Source organism: Trachemys scripta, chromosome 4, assembly GCF_013100865.1.
Source record: "Trachemys scripta elegans isolate TJP31775 chromosome 4, CAS_Tse_1.0, whole genome shotgun sequence".
Taxonomy (NCBI): domain Eukaryota; kingdom Metazoa; phylum Chordata; order Testudines; family Emydidae; genus Trachemys; species Trachemys scripta.
The window spans coordinates 74,256,809-74,265,280 of NC_048301.1; the positions used below are offsets into that span (position 1 = coordinate 74,256,809).

Here is an 8,472-nt window from a genome sequence, read left to right on the forward strand (position 1 = left end):
ACCAGATAATCCCATTCATTTATCAGGTTGCTGGCAATGCCCATATTAGAGCATGTGAAATTGTAATTAATAGCAAATAAAGGAATTTCACCTGTTTCTGGAGCAGGTTGATAGCATGGAGAGTCCATGAAGTGATCTACTCATTCCAGTCCCTCTGAAGAAGTTTCTCAAGCAGAATTGAGGGAATCAAGGCAAAACTCCTTTTACCTCCCTGCTTACATGTCGTACTAAAACTCTATGTTACCATGACCTGTAAGGGCCCAATTCTTTAACCACTGAAGTCAATGGCAAAATTCTCATTGAAGTCAATGACTTCACCTTAAGAACACTTTCTTTGCTGTCATTATCCACCTTCTAACTGAACCTAAATGTGGCAGTCATTCTAGAGGCGTCTCCTTCAAAGCCTGAACCAGGAGGCCCTCTCCCACGACACTGTAAGTGAAGTGTTTAAATGAAATGTTAGCTGTTTTGATGGAAAAAACTGGGGCCAGACCCATTGGCTTGGTGGGTTCCATCCCCCTTCACTTCTGCCTTATTCTGGGGACCGACCACCCCCCTGGCCCCCGGCCCCTTAGCAGGTGGCAGGTGAGTCTTGGAGAAGGGAGATCCAGCAACCAGGGAGGTGGGGAGGAGAGCGAGCGATGGGGGGCAGGGAGGACTTTGTGTGGAAGAGACGGAGCAGGAATGTCCAGTTTTCAGCAATTAGAAAATTGGCAACCCTACTCTAAACAAGAGTTCAGATCACTCAACATTTTGCAAGTGATCCTCAGGACCTCAAAAGCTCAATGAGAACAAAAAGGAAAGCAGATGAGGATATTTCATGATGTGACTGGAATGCTGAGCTCTGCAGACAATAAAAAAAGACAAAGCTGAATGCTTTGGTTTCTTTGCTGCAATATTGGCTATAAACGGGATGTAACTGACCATGGGAAAGCAAAGGGCTGGACATCAGGAAAATTTCCTAGAATTAAGGTCACTATGCGAAAATGTGCTAATGGAAGGAGAGAAGTGGAGTCAATCAGCCAAGACAACACTTGGGGAAGTTTGGTGCGGAACAAACCTGGTTGGAGAGAATGGGATAAACTGGATAGTCTACAATGTCTTTTTCATCTCTACATTTGCTATTTAGAACTAACTAAAAATTGAGGGAATTATTTTTAAGACAATCTTAAATGTCTGTTTTTAACTGTTTCAATGATCTGAAACTCAAATAAAGAGTCCTACAAAAAGTGGAAACAAAGTCAATTACAAAGGATGAATATAAATGAACAACACAAGTATGCAGGGACAAAATTAGAAAGGGCAAGGCACAAAATGAGATTCAACTAGCTAGAGACATAAAGGGTAATAAGAAAACATTCTGCAAATACATCAGAAGCAAAAGGAAGACCAAGGACAGGGTAAGCCTATTACTCAATGTGGGGAGAAAAACAACAACAGAAAATGTGGAAAGTGCGGCAGTGCTAAATGACTTTTTTGTTTCAGTTTTCCCCAGAAAGTTTAGTAGCAATTGGAATCTAACATAGTGAATGCCAGTGAAAATGAGGTAGGATCAGAGCTAAAATAGGGAAAGAACAAGTTAAAAATTACTTTGACAATTTAGATGTCTTCAAGTCACCATGGCCTGATTAAATACATCCTGGAATATTCAAGATGCTGACTGAGGAGATATCTGAGCTATTAGCGATTATCTTTGAAAAGTCATGAAAGATGGGAGAGATTCCAGAGGACTGGAAAAGGGCAAATATAGTGCCTATCTATAAAAAGGGAAATAAGAAGAACCCAGGAAATTACAGACCAGCCTTTTTAACTTCAGTAACTGGAAAAATAATGAAGCAAATAATTAAGCAATCAATTTTCAGATACCTAGAAGATAATAAGGTGCGAAGTAACAGCATGGATTTGTCAAGAAAAAATTGTGTCAAACCAACCTAATAGCTTTCTTTGGCAGGGTAACAAGCCCTGTGGATATGGGGGAAACAGTAGATGTGGTATATCTTGACTTTAGTAAGGCTTTTGATACGGTCTCCCATGACCACCTCATAAACAAACTAGGAAAATACAACCTAGATGGAGCTACTACAAAGTGAGTACATAACTGGTTGGAAAACCATTCCCAGAGAGTAGTGGTTCATAGTCAAGCTCAAAGGACATATTGAGTGGAGTCCTGAAGGGATCAGTTCTGGGTCTGGTTCTATTCAATATCTTCGTCAATGGTTTAGATAAAGGCATATAAGAGTACACTTATAAAGTTTGCAAATGATACTGAGCTGGGAGGGGTTGCAAATGCTTTGGAGCAGTGGCTCTCAACCTTTCCAGACTACTGTACCCCTTTCAGGAGACTGATTTGTCTTGTGTACCCCCATGTTTTACCTCACAAAAAATTACTTGCTTACAAAATCAGACATAAAAATACGAAAGTGTCACAGCACACCATTATTGAAAAATGGCTTATTTTCACCATATAATTATAAAATAAATAAATTTGAATATAAATTTTGTATTTACATGTCAGTATATAGAGCAGTATAAATAAGTCACTGTATGAAATCTTAATTTGTACTGACGTCGCTAGTGCTTGTTGCCAGTTGTAAAACTAGGCAAATATCTAGATGAGTTGATGTACCCCTTGGGAGACCTCTGTGTACTCCTGGCTGAGAATCACTGAGGATTAAAATTCAAAATGATCTGGACAAACTGGAGAAATGGCCTGAAGTAAATAGGATGAAAGTCAATAAGGACAAATGCAAAGTACTCCACTTAGGAAGGAACAATCAGTTTCACCCAAACAAAATGGGAAATGACTGCCTAGGAGGAGTACTGCAGAAAAGGATCTGGAAGTTGTAGTGGATCATAAGTTAAATATGAGTCAACAGTGTAAAAAAAAAAAAAAACATTGCAAAAAAAAGCAAACATCATTCTGGGATGTATTAGCAGGAGTGTTGTAAGCAAGACACTAGAAGTAATTCTTCCGCTCTGCTCAGCACTGATTAGCCTCAACTGGAGTACTGTGTCCAGTTGTGGGCACCACATTTCAGGAAAGATGTGGAAAAAAATGGAGAAAGTCTAGAGAAGAGCAACAAAAATTATTAAAGGTCTAGAAAACATGACCTGTGATGGAAGACTGAAAAAATTGGGTTTGTGTAGTCTGGAAAAGAGAATACCGAGAGTGGACATGATAATAGTTTTCAAGTACATAAAAGGCTGTTACAAGGAGGAGGGAGAAAAATTGTTCTTCTTAACCTCTGAGAATAAGACAAGAAGCAACTGGCTTAAATTACAGCAAGGGTGGTTTAGGTTGAACATTAGGAAAAACTTCCATACTGACAGGGTGGTTAAGCAGCAGCCAGCACAGCCCGAGGCCCGCGCTGCTTCCCGCAGCTCCCATTGGCTGGGAACGGCGAACTGCGGCCAGTGAGAGCTGCGATCAGCCTAACCTGCAGATACTGCAGGTAAACAAACCAGCCCGGCCCACCAGCGGATCTCCCCTGATGGGCCGCATGCCAAAGGTTGCCAATCCCTGGTCTAGATAATACTTAGTCCTGCAGGAGACTGGTCTAGATAACCTCTCGAGGAGGTCCCTTCCAGCCCTATGATTCTATGATTGTCATAAAAGTTAGGTTTGTGCATTTGGACACAATGATGGATTCAAAGCAGGTAACTATGCATGCAGATAACTAACTAGACACACCCATGGGTGCAAATATTCAATCTGAATTCAGTCATACTGTGAATGCAAGGCAGTGATGTACGTTGCACATCTAACTGCTTGTATGTGTTTGTTGTGTTGTTTTTTGGTGATCGTTTTTTTAAATCCTCAGTCCCTAAAATGAAAAGCTCAGCTTCCCCAGTGGTTTTCTGGTCCTGCCAGTCACTTGTGATGTATGTGTCTCAGGGCATCAGCCCTATGATGTGCCCCTATTTGGAAAATGTCTAGGAGAGTGACGTATGAGGAAAAGACAGGAGTCCGGAAGCTCTAGGAAACATTCTCTTTGCCTCATTCCTCATGCTTAGTACAAACTAACTTTTACCAATAAGTCTACCTTTATTTCAGACATTTCTTCTCAATCTGAAACTACATCTGGATGCCCTATTCACAGTGGACAAGCACTGGCAGAGAGAGAAAGAGACCCCCCCCCACCATGACAGAACAAGGGGATATTATTTGTCAGGAGAAATCCATAAAAATTGAGGGGTCAGCTTTCAGATGGCATTTGCTGAAACCCCCGAACTAAAAGCTTCATTAGCATAGAGTGCAGCCCCTCATCTTTAATACGGAGGTGCAGCCTGTGTCTACAAGGTCCAAATGGACCTTAAGCCTGTATGCTCTCCGGGCAGGCTATGAGCTACATGCAAGGTATGAGAAACTGCACTGCATAATAGAATGCAATACTTGGGCCACCCATCCATCCACGTACTTACAAGTCTCTCATCTCTGTAATATCTGAACACCCTCTTTCAAGCCTTCCCTGAGGTAAGAGCTACGGCCCTACATCTACAGTAGCTGATGATCACAAAGCAGTTGTGTCTGTTTTCCTACGGCAGGTTGAGAAAAGACAGAACTAGAGGTAATTAAATAAAACAGAGGAACCAGATTATTTATTTTGAAGTAAAATGTGTCTTCTAGGAAGAAAGTCCTTTATTTGGGCAAATCTGTAAACTGTTTATCAGCTTAAACTAATTATCTTTCCATATGGTCTTAGCACTGTGGTCTTAAAAAAAAAACAGGCATGCACTAGCTGATGAAATGTCATCTGCTAGTATTTTTTTCAATGACATCAAATTAGGAACCTAGCCATAAGTGAAGGGCTACCATAAGGAAAGTCATAATATTTTAATTATGGAAGGATCCTACATAAGGCAGTGAGGGGGAGGAGGGAGAAAGGTGAAAGAAAAGCAAATTCATTCACAAAAAACAGAAAGCCATTTAACTCACTTTTCCATCTCTAGTATTTATTTATTTTTTGGCAAGAGACTTCAAAATGTGTAAGAGAAGGCAAGGCTACCAATAATAAATGCACATCTAAGTATGGCACGGCTCTGCTTCAAACACTTACAGTACTCAACTTCAGATATATTAACTTAAGATAAAAGGGTGCTAGGATGAAAAATACTAAACTCTGGCAGCAGTAAGGACCCTGTAGCTTGTTCAGCCATAGCTCTGACAGAAATCCAAGATGCCAGCCCGTTCTGATGCGTGAAGTGCAGTAAGTTGGCAAGCCTGAATGATGGAACTAGGTTACAGAAACACAAAATCAGCCACCATCATCTGTTAACAGGGACTAGCTCCATGAAATAAGGCAATTTTAAACCCCTCTATTGACGTGCTATAGTTGAACATAAGCTAAAGTTATTGATTCTTCACAGTCACTATTAAGCCGGACCAAAGGTTCAACACAGGACATTAAACTTAACTGTCTGAACTGTCAACTTGGCTACTCCGAAGAGTAAGAAATTGAAGTTACAGTAACAGATGTTGCTCTGGTTTTATGAACTGCACTGTTATGCTTGGTTACAAATATTGCTTCTGTTCTTGAAAACCAACCTAAAATGCTGCATGTATGAAATAATGATTTGAATCAAACACCACATACACACCTTGCGAATGGAATTCAGGATAGCTCAGCATTTTCATAAGCACACGATTCCTGTTTCCCTTTCCCCACAGCTCCACCCCAAAAAGGATAATACAATTCAACTAGCCAAAAATGAGATCATCTAGGGATAGAGTTATTAGATGCTTTCAGCATAGAAAAAAAATGCAAACTCCCAGATCCTACTCCTCCTTCCTGAAAAAAATCATCAGCTCCCTATTATCTCCCACTTTGGGAAATTAAGTTGCAGTGGATCTGTTTGAGGTTTTTTGGGAGGAGGGGGGTTTGTGGTCTTCCCATGATATTTCACTCTCACAAAACTAGAAAATAAAGACTTTTTCTGTAAATCACAAAGGAAAAACTGGACTCTGTCATCTGAATCCATTCTATTCTGGTATCATTTCATGAATCTCCTGCAAGTACCTGCTATGCAAACTGAGAAATCCAATTCAAATAAACCTTTAAAGACCTAGTGCTGCTCCCACTGACTTGTACAGGAATGGGTCTCAAAAATGCATATTTTGTTTGGATCTGTCCTTTCAGGGGTTATTTTTCTTCAGGTAATTGACAACTGTGGCTAACTCAGTAACATCTCCATATTCTTAGCACACAGCTCATGCTGCTAGATGATTCACTGCCTAGGCTCCCATTTGCAGAAAATGTGAGATGGTCAACAGAAATTATAAACTGGACTTTGCTGACAGTCTGGAATTTCTTGGAGAAATTAAAACAAATCTTTCTTTCCTTTTCCCACCCTCTTCTTATCTATTAAAAATAAAAATAATTTAATTTTCTGGCAAATTGTCTTCTACGGTATTCCAGTGGCATCCAACAAAAATAGTACATTGGCGGCAATAAATAAAAGAAATATTAACTGCCTTCAAGGGTTTGTCACACATTTAAATAATTTTATCAACTCTGCAAAAGTACTCCAGAGAAAGTGACAGAAAAAGAAGCAGCTGTGAGAATAATATATGTTTTAAAATAAAGAAAAAGGAAAATATCTAGCATTAGAACAAGTAGGTATTTTCAGTCTCATAATTTGTATACTTTTAGGGCAAAGAAAGAAAACAAACTGTTCTCTTCTGAAAATGTTAAATGACCACTTAACCAGAAAAGACTGTAAAATACATTGCGCCACATTCTGTTACACTGGTATAAAGCTATAGTAATTCCACTCACTTCAGTGAATTTACCCTGGATTTATATTGGTGAAACTGAGCTCAGAATCTGGCATTATCTAGCACTCAAAATTATCTGACAAGCCACTTGACATTCTACAATACACTTCCATTGACCCTCCTTGGTAGTCTATTTAGACGATTAAGTGAAATACGTTGCTAGAGAATTCATTCCATTAATAATACTATGTGTTTAAATGTTCTCTTACGCTATAAATATATGCTCTATATAGTCACATTTCACTAATGACAGGGAAAAGCACTGCAAAGGACTAATTGTTATTAATTACCAAGCAAGCAACATTTAAAAAGCAAAGATGATGCATCACAAAATGTCAGTTCATTTATTGTGGCAATTGTAGTTAACTTTTTTTGTGATAAAACTTCATACTATAGTGGCAAATACCCTGCTGTGCACATCGGTAACATCAGACTTCACTAAAAGCATTCTTTCTGCAATTAGATATTAGATTTTCTTTTTTTGAAAGGCTGCCTTTAAATTATGGTTTGAGGATTAGCAAAATTTGAATTAAACAGTTCCTACTGCATTGAAGTCAGAAAACTGGGCAACACTGACACTTGGATCGTCAGAAACTTCATGTGTTAAGCATGACCAGAAATATGTGAATAAGTAACAGAATGTTCCAATCTCTTTGTAACTCTTGAGAGAAAAACACTTTCAGCAATTCCTCTCGGAGGTAACAGGATTCACGAAGCAAAAGCACACACAGAGATGTTAAAGGTAGCAACCCATGTCCATACCCAGCTTGAAGAACAGACAATAGGGCCAAATTCAGCCAATATGAATGTGGCCCAGCCTGTCTTGGTACACAAGAGTTCTCCCCCCTCCTCCCCCCCCCACCGGGAACCTGAGCTTGGAAAGATGTGTTACCATCACCTTTCAATTGTTACTGTCAGACATGGGAAGGAAACAGATGGGCAACTGCAAGGGAGGCACCTCTGGCCCTTCAACCTCAGGAAACTGACAAGCCCCTGCAGCCCAGCATCCAACGCACAGGCACCTTCTTCTCTCTCCTCTGCCGGGGCAAAGGGGGCGATGAGCCGAAGGAACACCCCCTCCGCCTCTGGCGTAAAGGAGACAGCACATCGCTCCTGTCTGCCTTTCCCGGTTCCTCTCACCCATCCCAGGCTGTAGCCACCCGAGTGACCCTAGGGCAACCTCCTTCCCAGCTGGGGTTGGATTTGTTCCCTTGTCCCGAGGCAAAAAGAGGGCGCGGGGAGACACAAAGGAAACCCTGGAAACGTCCGAGACAGCAGCAGCCCTGGGCTGGGGGAGACAGCAGTACCGGGGGGCGGATTAAGCAGCAAGTCGCGAGGGGAGGGGGATGTATTGAATGAAAAAGGACCTCAGCGAGGGACGAAGGGCGCCCCAGTGGGGGATGCTGAATGGAGCAAGGAGGAGCAGCCCTGGTGTCTACTGACTGGAGCAGGACCCCGGGAACGGTGGGCGTAAACTGGGGCAGGACGGAGGGAAGGAGAGGCGCTCAGGGGAGATGACCGGGGGGTGGAGGAGGAGAGCAGCGCTCCAGGGGCGGGGGTGACTGGGGCAGGACGGCGGGGAGGAGAGGCGCTCGGGGGAGATGACCGGGGGGTGGAGGAGGAGAGCAGCACTCCAGGGGCGGGGGTGAGGAGAGCCACGCGCAGGGGGTGTGCGGTGACTGGGGTAGGCCGGGGGG

At 41.9% G+C, this 8,472-nt stretch overlaps 1 protein-coding gene across 2 annotated transcripts in view; it reads right to left on the reverse strand.

Moving 5' to 3' along the window:
* The window catches only part of TSPAN18 (tetraspanin 18), a 186,602-nt gene that overhangs the window by 177,193 nt on the left and 937 nt on the right, over positions 1–8,472 (reverse strand). The window lies entirely within an intron of this gene.